The 16,986-nt window shown below is 44.7% G+C and overlaps 1 protein-coding gene and 1 long non-coding RNA gene across 2 annotated transcripts in view; one reads left to right on the top strand and one right to left on the bottom strand.

Moving 5' to 3' along the window:
* Nucleotides 1-526: 526 nt before the first annotated feature.
* Nucleotides 527-14,696, bottom strand: LOC111821752 (uncharacterized). The gene is made up of 4 exons (XR_002825090.1): nt 14,479-14,696; nt 13,807-13,950; nt 4,545-4,663; nt 527-1,609 (listed from the first exon to the last, which is right to left on the bottom strand). It is a non-coding gene; the product is annotated as an uncharacterized LOC111821752 (long non-coding RNA).
* The window catches only part of TBC1D7 (TBC1 domain family member 7), a 43,616-nt gene continuing 40,568 nt past the window's right edge, over nt 13,939-16,986 (top strand). Inside the window, exon 1 of the mRNA XM_023737448.1 lies at nt 13,939-14,243. The gene's annotated coding sequence lies outside the window, so the exon portion shown is untranslated. The remainder of the gene's footprint in view (nt 14,244-16,986) is intronic.

The following is a 16,986-nucleotide window of genomic DNA, read 5'->3' as shown; positions in this document are numbered from 1 at the left end:
TGGCAAGGATGGGGGTACACGTCCAGATTTTCTCCTCTGGGATTTCCTAAGGCCAGTTCTATTCCCCTCACTCCTAGACAAAGATCAAGGTCCTGACTAGCTTGGGGCTCCTGATCACCCACCACCAACTCCTTACGTCCATCAAAGCCATGGAGTTTTGAGGGCAGAGGCCGTGACGTTGGGGACCATATTTTACAAAAGAGTTGACTAGCAGAACCCCACATCTCCATTCCCTTTTGGGGGAGGGAGGGGAAGGTCAGTGATGGAACAGCTGTGCGGTCTACAGTGTGCCCCCACAGGGAAAGCCAGTCGTCACCAGCAGGGGGATGCCCGCCCGGCCAGGCCCACCTGGGCAGTGCTGGTAGATGGAGCACACGCTCCCGTTTCAGGCCCCAGCCCAGACTGAGGGGGGTCTCCAGGACTTCTCAGCAGAGGAATGAAGAACTCCTGTGCTTCTTTAAAAGACAAGGGGTTCATGGTCCCATCGGAGTCTGGAGGTGATGCCAGTATCGCAGCTGAGTAACCCCATCAGTCAGGAGTGGACAGCAGTAGCCACCTGACCTTCCCCACGTCAGGGTCCCCGCTGGCTGGAGCCTAGAGAGGACCATCCCAGCCTCCGGCTCCAGCTGCCTCTCGGTCAGGCTACTCAAGCGTTGCACTACTGAATACTCGTGAATCTGATGCACTCTTTCCTTTCTGTTTGCACCAGCAGTGAGTTAACAAAAAGAACATGTTAGAGGCATGTTCTTGCCATTTAGTAGGGCAATGAGAAGCTTGCCTGGGCAGGTGTCAGCAGGCCCACAAAATAAGCCTGGTGTCACAATGTAGCTGTCTCTCTTTCCCTGTGCTCTCCAGCCACACAAGGCTTAAGTTGCTGAACGAGCCCCTTGGTTTCTTCTTATCGATGGAATGACTTATTTGTGATTCTGAGTCTAACCCCTGGTTAAGAAACAAAATAAAAGCAAGCGACCTGGCTGGCTCCTTTATCTCCCCGCTCCCCTCCTTTAGGCATCCAGATGTAGTTAGCGACCTGCCCTGTGCCTTGCCCAGGGGAGAGAGAAGTTTCTGGCAATAATGGTTTTCTGTTTGCCGCCTGGTGCTTTTACATTTTTTTTTTAAATAACCAAAATTACATTTGTTTGGTTGCTTTTGATTGTCGAGTATGTATTTATTGTGTTTTACAAACATGGGTAGATATCTATATACATATGTATAAAACCAGACATAAAAGGTCAAGGCACGTAAACTAGATATTTTAAAGAGTTATTTATCAAGGGAAGAAAGATGTGTGTTATACGTAAACAGAGTCTATATTTTATATATAATGTAGATAGCAAAAAATAGCTTATAAATTATAGAAGGTTTTGGGTTTTTTATTATTATTAAAGCAAAAAAAAATTTTAAAAAGGACAATGAATGCAACCATTCTTAGTGTTTGAAAGGCCAGACTCCTGCGAGAGGAGGCCTCTCCTTTGGCCCGGCTGTGCAGTGTCTGCCGCTCTGCTCCACGAGGGATGTTCATTGTCGCCTGTGTGACGCTCAGGGGGAGGTGGTCCTATCACCGGGCCAGCTAGCATGCGCCGCTTCCGATGCGGTTTCCTGCTGTTCTCTGCAGTTTGCATTGGTGGGATAAAGAAATGAAAGTGGCAAATAAAGATTTAAAAGAAGACTGCAATTCCCGCTGATTCCTGTTTACTAGACCCGGGTGCTCTGGCTCACGCCTTAGATACCTGCCTAGTTTGTGGAGTGGGAATGATGGTGATGAATCCGGTGTGTGTGTGTGTGTGTGTGTGTGTGTGTGTGTGTCAGGGAGGGTGTTCATGTGTCAGCATCCATGAAGCTGAGTAGTGGAAATCAACTGAACGTCCTCTTTTGACTGTAGGTTCATTGAATTATAGAACTGGAAGCATTTTAGAGGAATCTGGTTCAAACTCTCATTTTGGAGATGTACTTAAGGCCACTTAGAAGGAGTGTGTGCATGCATGAGCATGTGTGTGTGTGTGTGTGTGTGAAGAAGATGACAACATAGATTTTAGACTGGGGGAGCAAATTGTGGAGTTCTCTGTTATTTTAACATCTTAACCCAATAGCTGGAGGCAGTGGTGGTTCACGGGTAGAATTCTCCCCTTCTATGCATGAGATCTGCATTCAATTCCTGGCCAGTGCACTTCATGCACTGCCACCACTTGTCCATCAGTGGAGGACTGTGTGTTGCTATGATGCTAAACAGATTTCGACGGACCAGGAAGGACAAGGAAGAAAGGCCTGGTGATCTACTTCTGAAAATCAGCCAGTGAAAACTCTAAGGATCACAATGGTCTGATCCCATTGTGCATGCAGTTGCCATGAGTCTGGGGTCAACTCAATGGATGCTAACAACAAAAACCACATAGCCGATTAATGTAATTGCTGTCACTAAGTTGTACACCTGTAAACGGTTGAACCGGCAAAAGTTGTGTAATAGATATATTTACTACAATGACCAAAGGGGGGAAAAAAAAAGAGTAGATGCTGAGCCTGCTTATGGACAACCAAACACCTCGTGAGATTTGGTTCCTTGGTTTGGAGGTTTAGGGTCATGGTTTCATGGGACATCCCAGTTAATTGGCCTAATTAACACACTTAGTGCTTCTATTCTACCTCCTAGTTCATTGCATAGTGCCTGGGGTCTTAAGAGCTTGCAAGAGGCCATTCAAGGCTGAACAATTGGTCTGTCTTCACCTGGAGCAACAGAGGAAGAAGGAGAGTCAGGAACAGGAGCAGGAAATGGAATGTGTGGCTAATTGCCTCCATGAACAACTGCCTCCTTTGCCATGAAACCAGAAAAACTGGATGGTGCCCAGCTACCATTACTGAACATCTTGATCAAAGATTCTATAGAAGAATCCTGGTCAAAAGGGGGGAAATACAGAACAGAATTTCAAATTTTCATGGAATCTAGATTTCCTGGAGCCATGGAGACTGAATGAACCCCCCTGAAATTATTGCCCTTATATAATCTTTAAACCTTAAACCAAAAATATCCCATTAAGTCTTCTTAAAACAAAATAGTTTAGCTTAACTAGTAAAGACTGCCTTAAGCATTGTGCTCTTTTAAGGTCTATCTATATGGGATCAAATTGACAACAACATGAAAGATTAGATGGGAATCTTAGGGGACAGTCAGTTTATGAGGATGGGGAGGAAAAACCCAGAAAAGGATGAGAATGGTTGCACACCTCAAAGAGTGTAATCAGTGTCACCAACGTGTACATGTAGAAACTGTTGAATTGGTGTATACTCTGCTGTGTATATTCCCAACAACAAAAAAAACAAAATATATATGTATATATAAACAACAGTCTAATACCCAGATCTGAAAGACACTTTCTAACAGACCCACTTGACCACTTAACAGAGCATCTTTGTTTACTTCCCTCTTGGCAGTGTTTAAGGGCAGTCATCTTGGACTGAGTATAGCCTCATTTCAAATTTGGATGAAATGGAGTCTTTCATGGGTGGACTGGCCTTTCCTTTCCACCCTCTGCCAAGGCTTAGAGACAAGCACGTGTGTTTCTTCTCATCATATATTAAAAAAAAAAAAAAAATACACTCCAACTATGTTGGAAAACCCATGCTTTCTGTTCACTTAAGACCAGTTTCAAAATTAGTAACAATATTACAAAAGGTGAAATCTCATTATTCACTCCTTTGAGAGCAGGTCCAGATATTAAACACTGCAGAACAAAGCCCGTCCAGTAATATAATAACAGTGCAACAAGCCTGCATCCACATGGATTAGTACTGTGCACACCAGGGCTTCCAATGGTCAGGTCCAGCTCAACTCCCCAGCTGAGAATTTGCATTTCCACCCCACATATACTATATCAGAATCAACATTTTAACAAGATTCCTAGATGATTCTCATGTGTATGTAAGAATCACCTGGGGATACGTAAGAATCACCTGGGGATACATAAGCATCACGTGGGATCTTGTTAAACTGTAGGTTCCAATTCAGTATATCTGGGATGGAAATGCAAATTCTCAGCAGGGAGTCAAACCAGACCAAACAGATCTGAAGCCCTGGTGCACACATAGCATTCTCATACCTCACGATTCTGAGGTAAATCTAAGGGTGGTTCTAAGTAAGGCTGTAAGGGAAAGTGCTTTGTAAACGCTAAAAGCACCGTCTGTCCAAACACAGTATTGTTATGATGGGATCCAGTCCCTCAAGCGCTCTTCCAGCAAGTGAGCTGGGAACCAACACTCCAAGAGAGACACAGCTAGTGTAAGTAACGTAAATCTTCAATCTAGGAGCTACTTGTTGCTTCACAGACATGGGATTCTATTTGTGATGTTGGTTTCTTTCTTTGCAAACCAGGGATAATAATGCTCCTACTAAATCACAGGATATGATCAGTGTTGCTTGCATCGTCTCAGAACTGTTGATTAAAATTAACAGATGCAATTGATTGCATGTAATCCAGGTTATTCTTTTACCGGCCGAATGAAGCCCACTTGCCATGCCTGTACCTACCTCCCCTTGCCATGCCTGTACCTACCTCCCCTTGCCAAACCCCATCACACACAGATACGCAGAACCATTCTCCAATTTCATCTCTTTCTTGTTTTATCTTGTGCAGTGTTTAGCACCGGTTGTGGCAAGTCTGGGTGATACAGTCTGAAAAATAAAATGACTGTTACAATTGTTTTGAGAATGAATTACATCTATACATAGTATCTAGAATTTTGTACAAAAATGAAAAGAAGTAACTTCACCTCACTCTAAGTGGTTATATTTTTGGCCCACACTTATTTTATTCTTGCCTGAGCAGAAAAGATCTCTGCCTACCAATTGCTAGGCTTTGCGTCCAGAGCCCATCTCCATTTGGCAGCAACAGCGCCCCCTGCGGGAAGGCTGTTGAGGAAGTCTAGATGACAGAGGTGAAAAAGACCTGTCACTTGGTAGAGTTTATGCCAATTCATGATCAGCAAGACAGCGTTACAGCTTCCTTGAGACAAAATCGCTCCAAAAAACAAACACAAAACGAATTCTACCTTTGTTCATACAAGTTCAGGCCTCCTCACGAATCCTATCTCTGCATCCGCATCTGCGGGGTAGATGCCTGAGAGATGACAATGTATGACAGCTTTGGCAGAATAACTGTGGACCAATCACAGCTCTGCAAGATGAGCTCCACCACATCTAAGCTGGTTGTTGGACTTCCTCTAAAATATCATACTAATTACTAATTACCTAATTGTTGTCAGCTGCTGTCAAGCCAGCCCCCCCAACTCATGGTGACCCCATGCACAATGGAACAAAACGCGGCCCATTCCTGGCCATCCCCATGATCAGTTGCAGATTGGACCATTGTGGTCCCTAGGAGTCTCACTGGCTGATTTTCAGAAGTAGATCACCAGGCCTTTCTTCCTAGTCTGTCTTAGTCTGGAAGCTCCGCTGAAACCTGTTCAGCATCCCAGCAAGATGCAAACCTTCACTGCCAGACGGGTGGTGGCTGGGCAGGAGGTGTGCTGGCCGGGAATCAAACCCGAGTCTTGCTCATCAAAGGTGAGAATTCTACCACCGAACTACCACCGCCCACAATGATCAACTTTTCCTCAAAATATTCTAATTATGTGAACACTTTTCTCTCCTAATTTTACACAGGTTCTGATCATCTTTGATCAAACTAAACTCTCTCCCTTGAGCCATGAACAATTATACATGAATTTGTTTCTTGGTCAATGGTTTGTACAGTGTTGGGGTTCAGTTCAGAATCACAGCCTGGCATATACACGTCCACATCCCACTGTCTCGAATCCAGCCATTGCTGGCCGTCAGCGCCTTGGAAGGATGACTTCCTGGAAAAAGGGGCCCTCAGAGGGCCTTGAGTGTCTGCAGCTGCTGTGCTGACCATGTCCACAAGGCTCTTGAGTTGCTTTTAGGGTCCCAGATGGTCAGTCTTGAACTCCCCCAAATCACTAGCTTCCTTTTAGCTAGCACTGAGGGATTTAAATACGGTTTAAGACAGGTCCCTGGGTGGCACAAACAGTTAATGCGCTCACTGCTAAACGAAAGTTTAGAGGTTTGAGTCCACCCAGAGGCACCTCGAGAGAAAGGCCTGGCTACCTGCTTCCAGAAATAATAGCCATTGAAAACCCTACGGAGCACATTTCTACTCGGACACGTGGGGTCGCCATGATTCAGAATCGACTTGATGGCAACTGTAAATCAGACAGGACTATTTGAGGCTCCCTAGAGAATAGTAAGTCCCTCCAGACGCCTCCAAAGCAAAGACCAAATAGGCACAATAGCTAATGAGACTACAAGAAGGGCAACAAGACCAGAGCCCCTGTTGTCTTTCCAGGCCTTTGGAGGCTGCTTATCTGGGACGTGGCAGCTAACCGATGAGGTTGGAGCAACCAGTCATGCTCCAGTGTGCCAGGCTAAGCAAGGGCTGTGGATGAGACCTTCTGGTTCCCGCCATCCAGCAGAAGAAACAGCTAGTCTAGGAAGAGCAGCTGTTTATCGGTCTGGCTGTGAAGTGCTAACACTCCATGTGTCTCCAAGGAAGCAGGTGGGAGGGAAGGGATGGGGAGAAATACAGAGAGGGAGGAGATGGTCGAGGGGTGTGGGGAGCAGCGGGAGGAGCGGGCAGTAGCAAAAGTGGTAGTTTATGCCAAAGGTGAAAACGGATGAAGGGGGAGAAGTCAGATGAAAAGCTGGAGAGCTGTGCATCAAAGATGTGAATGGTTGTGAAGCTAAGTGAACATTGCGGGAGCGATCTGAAACATGGTTCCTTCACGGCTGATGGGCCTTAATCTGTGCCATGAGAACAGCTTGTATGAGGAGGAAGATGGCAGCTGAGAAGGAACAAGGGAGGGGGGTCTCACAAGAACATTAAAAAGTCTGGCTGACAGACTTACTGGCCTGACAGAGACTGGAGAAATCCTGAGAGTATGGCCCCTGGACACCCTTTTAGCTCAGTCATGAAGTCACTCCCAATGTTCATCCTTCAGCCAAAGATTAGACAGCCCCATAAAACAAAATGAGACTAATGGGGCACAACAGTCCAGGGACAAGGGCTAGCAGGCAGGAGGGGATAAGAAAGCTGGTAATAGGGAGCCCAAGGTCGAGAAGGGACAATGTTGACATGTTGTGGGGTTGTTAACCACTGTCATAAAACAATATGTGTACTAACTGTTTAATGAGAAACTATTTGTTCTGTAAACCTTCATCGAAAGTACAATTTTTTAAAAAAGAAATAAATAAGTCAAACTAATAAAAAAAAAAAAAAAGTCTGGCTGATTCACTTCTAGAACTGTCCAAAACTGGCACTTGCTGTAAAGTCTTCAGTAAGAACCACTGTGTTGAATGGGTGCCATCCCTAAGATCCCAAGTGCACCTTGGGTCCCATCCTTCTTTCTTGCTGCTTTTCTTTTTTGCATCTCCCAAACACCTATTCACAGACGTCTTCCAGGATTCCACATCTGCCACGTACCTCAGCTTTCAGAAAACCTGCCCACTACCCACTCCTACCATCTGCCTTCTCCGCTTGCCCCAAAGCATTTCTGAAGACGATGACAAGGCGGAGCAGACTTGCCCAGCAGGAGAGGCTGCTCATGGCCTCCGTCTAGCCCCTGGCTCTGCTCTCGAGGACCCTGGATCAGTCCTCACATCTTCTCTCTCGTTAGGTTGCGGGAGCATCCAGGTGTCTCCCTTACTGCTGACAATCGCCTCTTGCTTTCAGTCATCCAAACTGAGGCCATCTGAGGGGAGCCTCCAGCCTATTTTCCTGAATTACCTAATTACCTGCTGTGTCTGACTTGCTTCCTCATCCTTCCACAGGGAAACCAAGTCAGAGGCATGTTTCCCTTCTAACGCTGGATCTCATTCCTTCCCAGCCTGCTCGTATTTCTCATCCTGACCCTCTCCCTGGCCACCCTGCTCTTCCCATTATCCTGGAGCATGAATTCAGGGTGTCTCGGAACTTGAAAAGAAAAAAAAAAAAGATTTGCATGTTGATTTTTCACTAACTCTAACTGAAGTTTAGCATTTCCTTCCATTATGGCAACGAATCACCATTGTATTAGCAGTACCTGTGACTTTAGCACAAACAGAAAATCACAAATATTTTCCTATCACACTATAGCTTTTGCAGAGATCTTGAAATAATACACGCATCACTTCTCTTAAATTATGGAAGTCATTAGACCTACAATAGCTCTTGTTATTTAGGGCTTCAATAAAAAACCCATATATTACTCTATCCCAATTTTTAAAAGATTTAGATAACTATATACCAGTATGAAATCCCTGGGTGGTGCAGTTAATGCACTCGGCTGCTAACTGAAAAGTTGGAGGTTCAAGTCCACCCAGAGGCACCTTGGAAGAAAGGCCTGGTCTACTTCTGAAAAATCAACCATCGAAAACCCTATGGAGCACAGTGTTTATATATTGCCTTGTAATCATATGCATAATCAACTTAATGGCAATGGGTTTGGTTTTGGTTTTAAAGCGATTATTCCAGAAAAAAAAAAGTTATTCCAAGAAAGGGCCCATAAGCGTCACCAGACTGCCAAAGGTATACCCAGCACACAAAAAGTTAAGAACTCCTTAATACAGAGCAGAAATAGCCTTAACTTGATCCTTTTTACCCACCATAAAATTTTCCTCATGCTTATGTGATCTGAAATGACACGCTTAGTTTAGAACAGGTATTCTAAAATCAAAGACCACCTCTGGCCATCCAAAGCTTTGTCTGTAGGGAGAACTTGCTCCAAAGCAGATTTTCCAAAAATCGCTGTGCATCAGGAAAAAAAAGGGGGCGGGGAATCTTAACTAAGCAGATTCTTGGGTACCGCGCCACACCTCCTGAATCAATTTTATAGCAGCGTAGGTGGCTGACTTTTTTTTTTAAGTGCAAATAACGCAGACATCTGTTAAAAAGTCCAAACCGTACAAAAAAGGTATACAATGAAAATTAAAATCCCATCCCAGACCCTCATTCCCATTTTCCAGAGGTGACCCCCAACAACTTAGGTTCCCCTCCTGAAGTTGCTGAAGTGTGTACACGCTCAGTTACATACGATACCGACGCTTTTCTGCGTCTTGCTCTTTTTCTCTTAGTAACATATTTTTTAACATCTTTCCACATCAGGACATAAGCTTGACCTGATTGTTTTTAATATCTGTATGGAAAGAAATTTGCATGAGAAGTGCTAATGAAAAATATTTGAAAGCTCCCGAGGTAACTGAGCTGCAGTGCCTCCTTCTGCCCAGCTTCCCCAGGCCTGCTCAGTCAGCGTGACCTCAGGGACGCCTACCAGTTATCAGTTGCCATTGAGCTGATTCCGACTCATGGCCACTGCATGTGGGTCAGAGTAGAACTGTGCTCCATATGATTTTCAATGGCTGATTTTTCAGAAGTAGGTCACCAGGCCTTTCTTCCAAGGCTCCTCTGGGTGGACTCGAACCTCCAACCTTTCAGTTAGCAGCCGAGCGCACTGACCATTTTTGGCACCCGGGGACTGCTACTCTAAGGTAGCTGACTCTTTGCCTTTGCTGCTTTTCAAGCCTCGTTTTGCCTCTTTGCCACCATTTCTAGCCCTCTCAGTCTGGAGACCTGAAAAGCAAAAAGACAGTTTGTATTTCTTTATGGCAACAAATTGTCTCCTTTGCAAGATGGCCGTTAGCATAGAGTTTCAGCGACATGAAAGGCTTCTTTCCTCCGCTTGTCGAAAGTCAGCAGACAGCATTACCACTGACAGTCCTCATACCCCTATGACAGAGTCCTCTTCAACTCTGGAATGTCTTTCCTCCTCGGTTTGAAAGCTTTGTGGAAACTAGGACAGGGTCTGTGAAACAGTTTCAGCCTGTCACAAATAACCTAAAAAGTCAGCGGTAGCAGAAATCTAGGTGGAAACCTGCCCTCCCTCCCCCGTACCTGCTAAATCCGCCTTGTACTTCCCTTAAACTGGCATTTCTGCGTCCTTGACCCAGCTAAAGGGCTTGGGGAAAAGCCTTTTCACAAGCGATATGTTCAGATAAATTAAATCCCCTGAAATTCGGCACCATGGGGTGTATCTGCACTGTTTAATGCAGTTCTTTGATTCAGTGACCCTGTGGCAGTTCAGATCTGAGGGAACAAAAGCTCATCCAGAGAACATCATTGTAAAACCTTAAATCCGGAGGCCAACTCTCCCAGCGCCTCGGTCAGTCTGTGCTATACTGACAGGTCCTTGGGGAGTGCCACCCCGGCCACCAGGAGACCAAGGGCACCGCGTCACGCTCGTGCCAGAGGTACTTCAGTGGCCTGGAGGAATTACTGTGGTGCCTAAGTTCCAGGTTCTCCCTCTCAAGAGCCCCTTAAAACTCGGGAGGATACTTCCCGTGTTGCTTGGCTCTAGGGATTTGTCTGAGTCTTGTCTGTAGGGTCCTGGTGGGAAGGTTACTCTTTCAGAGATCTAGAACGTTCCCAGTGCTTTGTCGTTCCCCACAATGTGTGCCAGGTCATTGCACACACCAACATTCCATGGAAGGACTCCTAGGTTTCGTGAGGCCTGGCTCTGAACTTATCTTCTAAGTTCATTTGGGCTTTTTTTCAATTTCCTACTCTCTACATGGTTGCTCATAGCCACTTTTCTGGAACTTCTGATTGTATCTCCTTGCCCCTGCATCACAAACAGTATCTGTCCCTGCATTTGTGAACAACATGTCCATTGTCTTCTCTAGGTGGTTTTTGCCTATTCATGCATCCTTCAATCACCTCGTACGCATGTGACAGCTGGACAATGAAAAAAGAAGACAGAGGAACCATCAGTGCATTCAGAGTCTGGTGTTGGCGAAGAATGTTGACTATACCGTGGGCTGCCCAAAGAACAAACAAATCAGACTCAGAAGAACTACAACCTGATTGCTCCTTAGAAGTGAGAATGGTGAAATTTCATCTTGCTTAGTTTGGACAGGTCATCAGGAAAGACCAATTGCGAGAAAAGGACGTCCAGCTGGGTAAAGTAGAGGGTTATTGCAAACGAAGGAAGCCCTCCGTGACATCAATCCACACAACAGCCACCACAATGGACTCAGGTGTACCGATGATCATGAAGTTGGTGCAGGACGGGAGAGGGTTTCATTCTGTTACAGAACGCACCGTGAGCGGGAGCCAACTCACAGCAACGAACAACAATACATCTCTCCTCTGGTATGAAGCCAGCTCTTTTCTACTGAGCCATGGTGGCCTTGCCTGACCCAGGCTCAGCTTATCTTCAAGAAATGGAATCCAGGCCTGGCTGTTATGTTCACGGAACTGTGGGGCCGCCACACCCATCAGTGTTTTCACTTCACTGATGCCTCTCCTCTGAGATCAGACTGTTCTCAGAAATCATTCTGTGGCCCTGGAAATTACCCTACAAGGTAAGGTGAGGGCGTGGAGGGCAAGGCCTGTGGAGGTTGGAACAGGCCTTGAATCTCTTGGCAAGCTTGTTTTCTTGAGATAAAGGTCTTGCTTCCTGTTCCTGGCTCATGATGGTGCCTGATAATCGACCATTTACAGCCTTTTTTAGAGTCATTTTCAAAAAACAATAGCTCTAGTGGGAGTTTCAGGAGACTTTACTTTCATCGAAGGAAACAAATATAATCGACTTTCAATTATGGTTTCTATATTCTGGGTAACTGGTGGGCAACTTTTCCTGCCCCAACACACCTGGGAGCTAGGCAAAATCCCATCACTGGAGTTATGTGCTCCGTAACTTTTTTGCTTGGATTCTTAATCAGAACGACCCTCTTCTGTGAGGTCGTTGGTGGTTTAGCGATAAAATTCTTGCCTTCCATGTGGGAGGCCCAGGTTTCAGTCTGGAAGCTCTGCTGAAACCTGTCCTCCGTGGGTGACTCTGCTGGTATTTGAAATTCCGGTGGCATAACCTCCAGTATCCTAGCAACACGCAAGCCATCAGAGTACAACGAAGTGCCAGGTGATGGCTCTGACCCGTAGACACCACCTGTTATGCACGTTAATGAGATACCCATGGTCTTCTTATTCATTTCTGTCTCCTTCCATAGACTATAAGCTCCTTGAGGGCAGGGATGCTTATTCCCAGTGTGTGGCATATAATAGGGACTCAAATGGTTGTTGAAAAATAAATGGATGCTTGCAGCCCTCTCAGGCCCCATCAATCGCTTTTAGCCAACCAAGCTCTCTGGAGAGGATCTGATAACCTCATTCAAGCTGAGAAATTATGATCATTTTGGCCATATGTATTGACCTTCCCAGGTCTGCTTGCTTTTTCATAGTGGAGAGAGTCTTAAGCCAAAGAAATGGCGTTTAAAAGCAGAGGAGGAAAGATTTGGAAGGAACTGGGCTACCAACACCTGCTGGCAAAACATACTGTATGGATGAATGGACATCTGTCTTCATGCCATGCTAAGCAGGTACTCCTGAATCAAAACAGAACGAAGTATTTTTCAGTTTATTTCCTCAGAGGAAGAAAACATCTGTAAGCAAAGAATGTTGCTTTTTTTTTTTTTTTTTTTGTTTTCTCTTCCTTGACTTCAACGACCCTTTTTCTCCCTCTCAGAATTTTACCTATGGTTTGACACGGTCTTGTTTCATCTTGTTTTGCTTTTTGTTTTTCCCTGGGAAATGTCGCTTCTCCTCAAACTCCAGCCCCATCCCACCCCCACCTCCCCATATTCCTAAATAACAACTCTTTACTGCCAAAGCTAGAATGAGACCAAGGGCCCATATTTCAGCTGAAATCAGGTATTTTTCATGCTAAGTGGGAATAAATCAGTGTGGAAGCCTGGTTTATGATTTTGAGGTCCTTTGGGGTATCTGCCAATGATGCATCAGCAATATTATTGAGCAGGTTGTTGTCGGTATTTGTTAATTTATCCCATATTCCATCTGTTTTGTCTTAATTCTGTGCTTTCCCTGAATTCATTGCAGTGATTTGGCCCAAGGCCAAGAAATGAGGCATCTCCTGTTCTGTAAGAGTTATCAAGATTTCTCCCTCCTCTTCCTACTCCTCCCATTTCCTCTTCTCCCGCCCTTCCACCCTCCCCTCCTCCTTCTCCTCTTTCTTGCCTCCTTCCTTCTCCTTTCACTGTATTTTGACCATGACATTCAGTGGAGCTACTGGAAGATTTCAAGGAGTAGCTTCTCCATGGTTTAGTAACTGTGCTGGTTTTCATGTTCCTTGCAAAAGGAACATAAATTTAAAATCCTACAGCGTGCAGGGCTTGCAAACTATCCTGTGGCGAAGCGTAAGCTTTTTTTTTTTTTTTTAATTTCCCACCTATTATGGACTGAACTTTTCTCAAATACAATTAACATGAATCACTAGAAAAATGAAATTAAAAAAGACATACAAAATGCAAGCCCTCAATTTTTACTGTTAGATTCAATAGACATAAAATTATTCTGTCGGATTGCTGTAAAAGTTTCTAAATGCCCACTCTCAGTTTCTGTGCTTACCTCGCTGCAGACCGGTGACAACCAGTTCCTGAACCAGCCCTGGTCAGTGGACCAGACTTTGAGCACCACTGCTCCCTCAAACCTAAGTATCCTGCTTCTGCCTTCAGGGTTTTGGGTTAAAGGAAAAGACCAAAACACTTACCAGTTCTCCACCCTACCCTAAATCAAAACAGACTAAATCTACTCTATGCAGCAAAATGCACACACGTGCACACACACACACACACACACACACACACACACACACACACACAGTCCACTAACAGCACTTCATAGAGAGATAATACAGTATATGTTGACTCGAGACAGCAACCATTTACCAGTTGTATCCCCTGAGCTCACTTACTATAAAAAGAAAATAGCAGTAACAATACCAACGTCTTAGAGTCGGTAAGACAAATGGCATAATATATGTAAGCGCTTGCTGAATTGAGTTCCTTTTGCTTTGGCAGAATAAGGAGGTCTCCATTGCTCTGCTCAGCATTTCCATCTGCAAGACAAAGATGAATCTGCAGTTTACTTGGGAAGCCAAGGCCATTTTCTCTTTCTAGCATCTGGAAACATCTACTGTCTGTTGATAGAGGCAGAATCCCAAACTCTCTTCAGGAATCGACTTCCCCTTAGCTCCCAGTATCAGGAGCATCCCAACTATCTGCTGTTGCTGCCCTCTGCTGCTGCCACTGAGAATTGCACAGAGCAGAGTTTCTACTGCCGGAAAACGGGCCAAGTACAACTTCTTGAGGAGGGAGCTACCAATATGTACTTTGCTCAGGATTTTACTAGGTATCCTAGAATTCGTTTTTCACAGTGCTCTTAACATCATAGCTTTGCATTTTTACATAGGCATACAGTCTATAACTGCTTCCAGGCATTGCCATCTGGATGTTGTTCTTGTTATCTCAAGCTCAGCCTACCTGCAAGCGAATAGAAGATTCTCATACCAGCTCCTCGCTGGCGTCCTCATTTTGTTTTTTGTGCCCTCATCCTCCCACATGCCCAGACTTGAATTCCAAGTTACCTTTGTCTTCTTCTTTTGCATTCTCTTAGCTGCCAAGACCCATCACTCCCTCCCTCTGCAACAGCTTTAAGCACCTCCCCACAGTCCCTCCTGCCTACAAGTTTCCCCCCTTTCCAGGTCTTTGAGGTCCATTGTTATAAAGTTTCCCACTGATCTGAGTAACCGCTCCACTGCCCATACGTGGTCCAAGTTTCCTGGGCTTTCCACATCCGACCCTTCCTGCTCTCAAGCCTTATCACTCCACGCACACAACTGCTCCGGGGCCTCTTACATTCTTCATATACACATTGTCATTTCCTGCCTTTGTGGCTTAATGGGTGCTGTTTCTCTTGTCAAAAATACCCTCACTTCTGTAAAAACTCTTCACTATTCAAGTCAAATGCTATTTCCTCCACAGTGCGTTCTCAAGCACTCGAGACAACAAGCAGTCCCCATCTTCTACAGCATTTCTTACCCATGACTCATGTTGCCCTTATCAAATGCGTTATTATGTGTGTAAATTTCTTTTTAAAATTATTTCTGATTATCAAGTAACAGTGCTTTGTTGAAATTTCAAAAATCAATAAAGAAAATGTTGAAATTAAAAATAATGTATGGATTTCTGCTTTTGGCCAAGGTAGAAAAACAAGAAAAGATTTCTTCTTCCAGCTGAAACAAACCACAAAACTGGACAAAATATATGAAATAGTGGTTTCCAAGACGTTGGACATCAGGCAATAAAAGACCGTGATTCCATGAGAGGGGAGAAACAAATGATTCATGCCCTATTATTACCCCAGCTGACCGCCTTGAGAGAGAGCGTCTAAGCTATGGTGCAGCGGGCGAAACTAGGCAGAGTCTGGTGGACTCCTTGAGTTGAGGGGGTAGAGATGAGATACTAGGGAGATCAAGATGCTAGAGTTCATAGGACAGAATACTGAAGAGGGGAGAATTGCCCAGAGAGAACCCCAGAGATCTGCACAAGATCTCCTTCAAGTTTTCAGCAAATTACTGATGAGTTCATGCAGAAGACAATCTGAAGCTGGGGAAAAAAATCTCCTGAAAGAATTAGAGGGAATTATACCCACAGGGTCACGGAGATTAGTGCCTTTTACCACAGGGCAGACTGGAAAACCTCGTAATTCATGGAGCACCAGGTAGAGGCAGTTTTTTGAACAGAACAAAGAGATATTGTGTGGTTTAAAATCAGGGTTGTGTCAGGCTTGTATCTTTTCACCATGTTTATTCAATGTGTATGCTGAGCAAATAATCCGAGAAGCTGGACTATATGGAGAAGAACGGGGCATCAGAATTGGAGGAAGACTCATTAACAACCTGTGATATGCAGATGACACAACCTTGCTTGCTGAATGTGAAGAAGACTTGAAGCACTTACTGATGAAGATCAGAGACTACAGCCTTCAGTATGGACTACACCTCAACATAAAGAAAACAAAAATCCTCACAACTGGACCGATAAGCAATATCATGATAAATGGAGAAAACATTGAAGTTGTCAAGGATTTCACATGTTGATCCACAATCAACGTCCCTGGAAGCAGCAGTCAAGAAATCAAATGATGTACTGCATCGGGCACACCTGCTGCAAAAGACCTCTTTAAAGTGTTAAAAAGCAAAGACATTACCTTGAGGACTAAGGTGTGCCTGACCCAAGTCATGGTATTTTCAATCACCTCATGTGAGTGTGAAATTAATGCCTTTGAATTATGGTGTTGGCAAAGAATATTGAATATACCAGGATATTGAACTGCCCAAAGAATAAACAAATCTGACCAGGAAGAAGTACAGCCAGAACGTCCATTAGCAGTGAGGATGGCAAGACTTCATCTCACATACTTGGGACATGTTATTAGCAGGGACCAGCCTTAGAGGAGGACATCATGCTTGGTAAAGTTGAGGGCCACTGAAAAAGAGGAAGATGCTCAACGAGATAGACTGACGCAATGGCTGCAACAATGGGCTCAAATATGGCAACGATTCTGAGGATGGCGCAGGACTGAGCAAAGTTTCGTTCTGTTGTGCGTGGGGTGTCTGCGAGTTGGAACTGACTCTACAACACCTAACAACAACAACATCAGGCAGAGGACTCGGAAGAGTCTTGCCTCAGTTATTCTTGTTGTTAGTTGCTGTTGAGCAGATTCTGACTCATGGCAACCCCATGTGTTAAGAGCAGAACTGCTCTATAGGGTTTTCTTGGCTGTAATCTTTTTTTTTTTTTTAATTGTTGTAGTTTACATGAAGTTTACATTTCAAGTTAGTCTCCCCTACAAAAACTTATACATACATTGTTATGTGACCCTAATTGCTCTCCCTATACTGTGACAGCACACTCCTCCTTTCCACCCCTGACTCCCCATGTCCATTCAACCGGCTCCTAACCCTCTCTGCCTTCCCATCTCACCTCCAGACAGAAGCTGCCCATTTAGTCTCTTGTATCTACTTGAGCTAAGAGGCACACTCCTCACGAGTATCCCTTTATGTCCCACGGTCCAGTCCAATCGCTGTCTG

The sequence above is a fragment of the Trichechus manatus genome, unplaced genomic scaffold (assembly GCF_000243295.1).
Source record: "Trichechus manatus latirostris isolate Lorelei unplaced genomic scaffold, TriManLat1.0 scaffold00103, whole genome shotgun sequence".
Lineage (NCBI taxonomy): Eukaryota > Metazoa > Chordata > Mammalia > Sirenia > Trichechidae > Trichechus > Trichechus manatus.
Note: the sequence above shows the minus strand (reverse complement) of the source record. Positions and strands in the feature narration are given on the sequence as shown.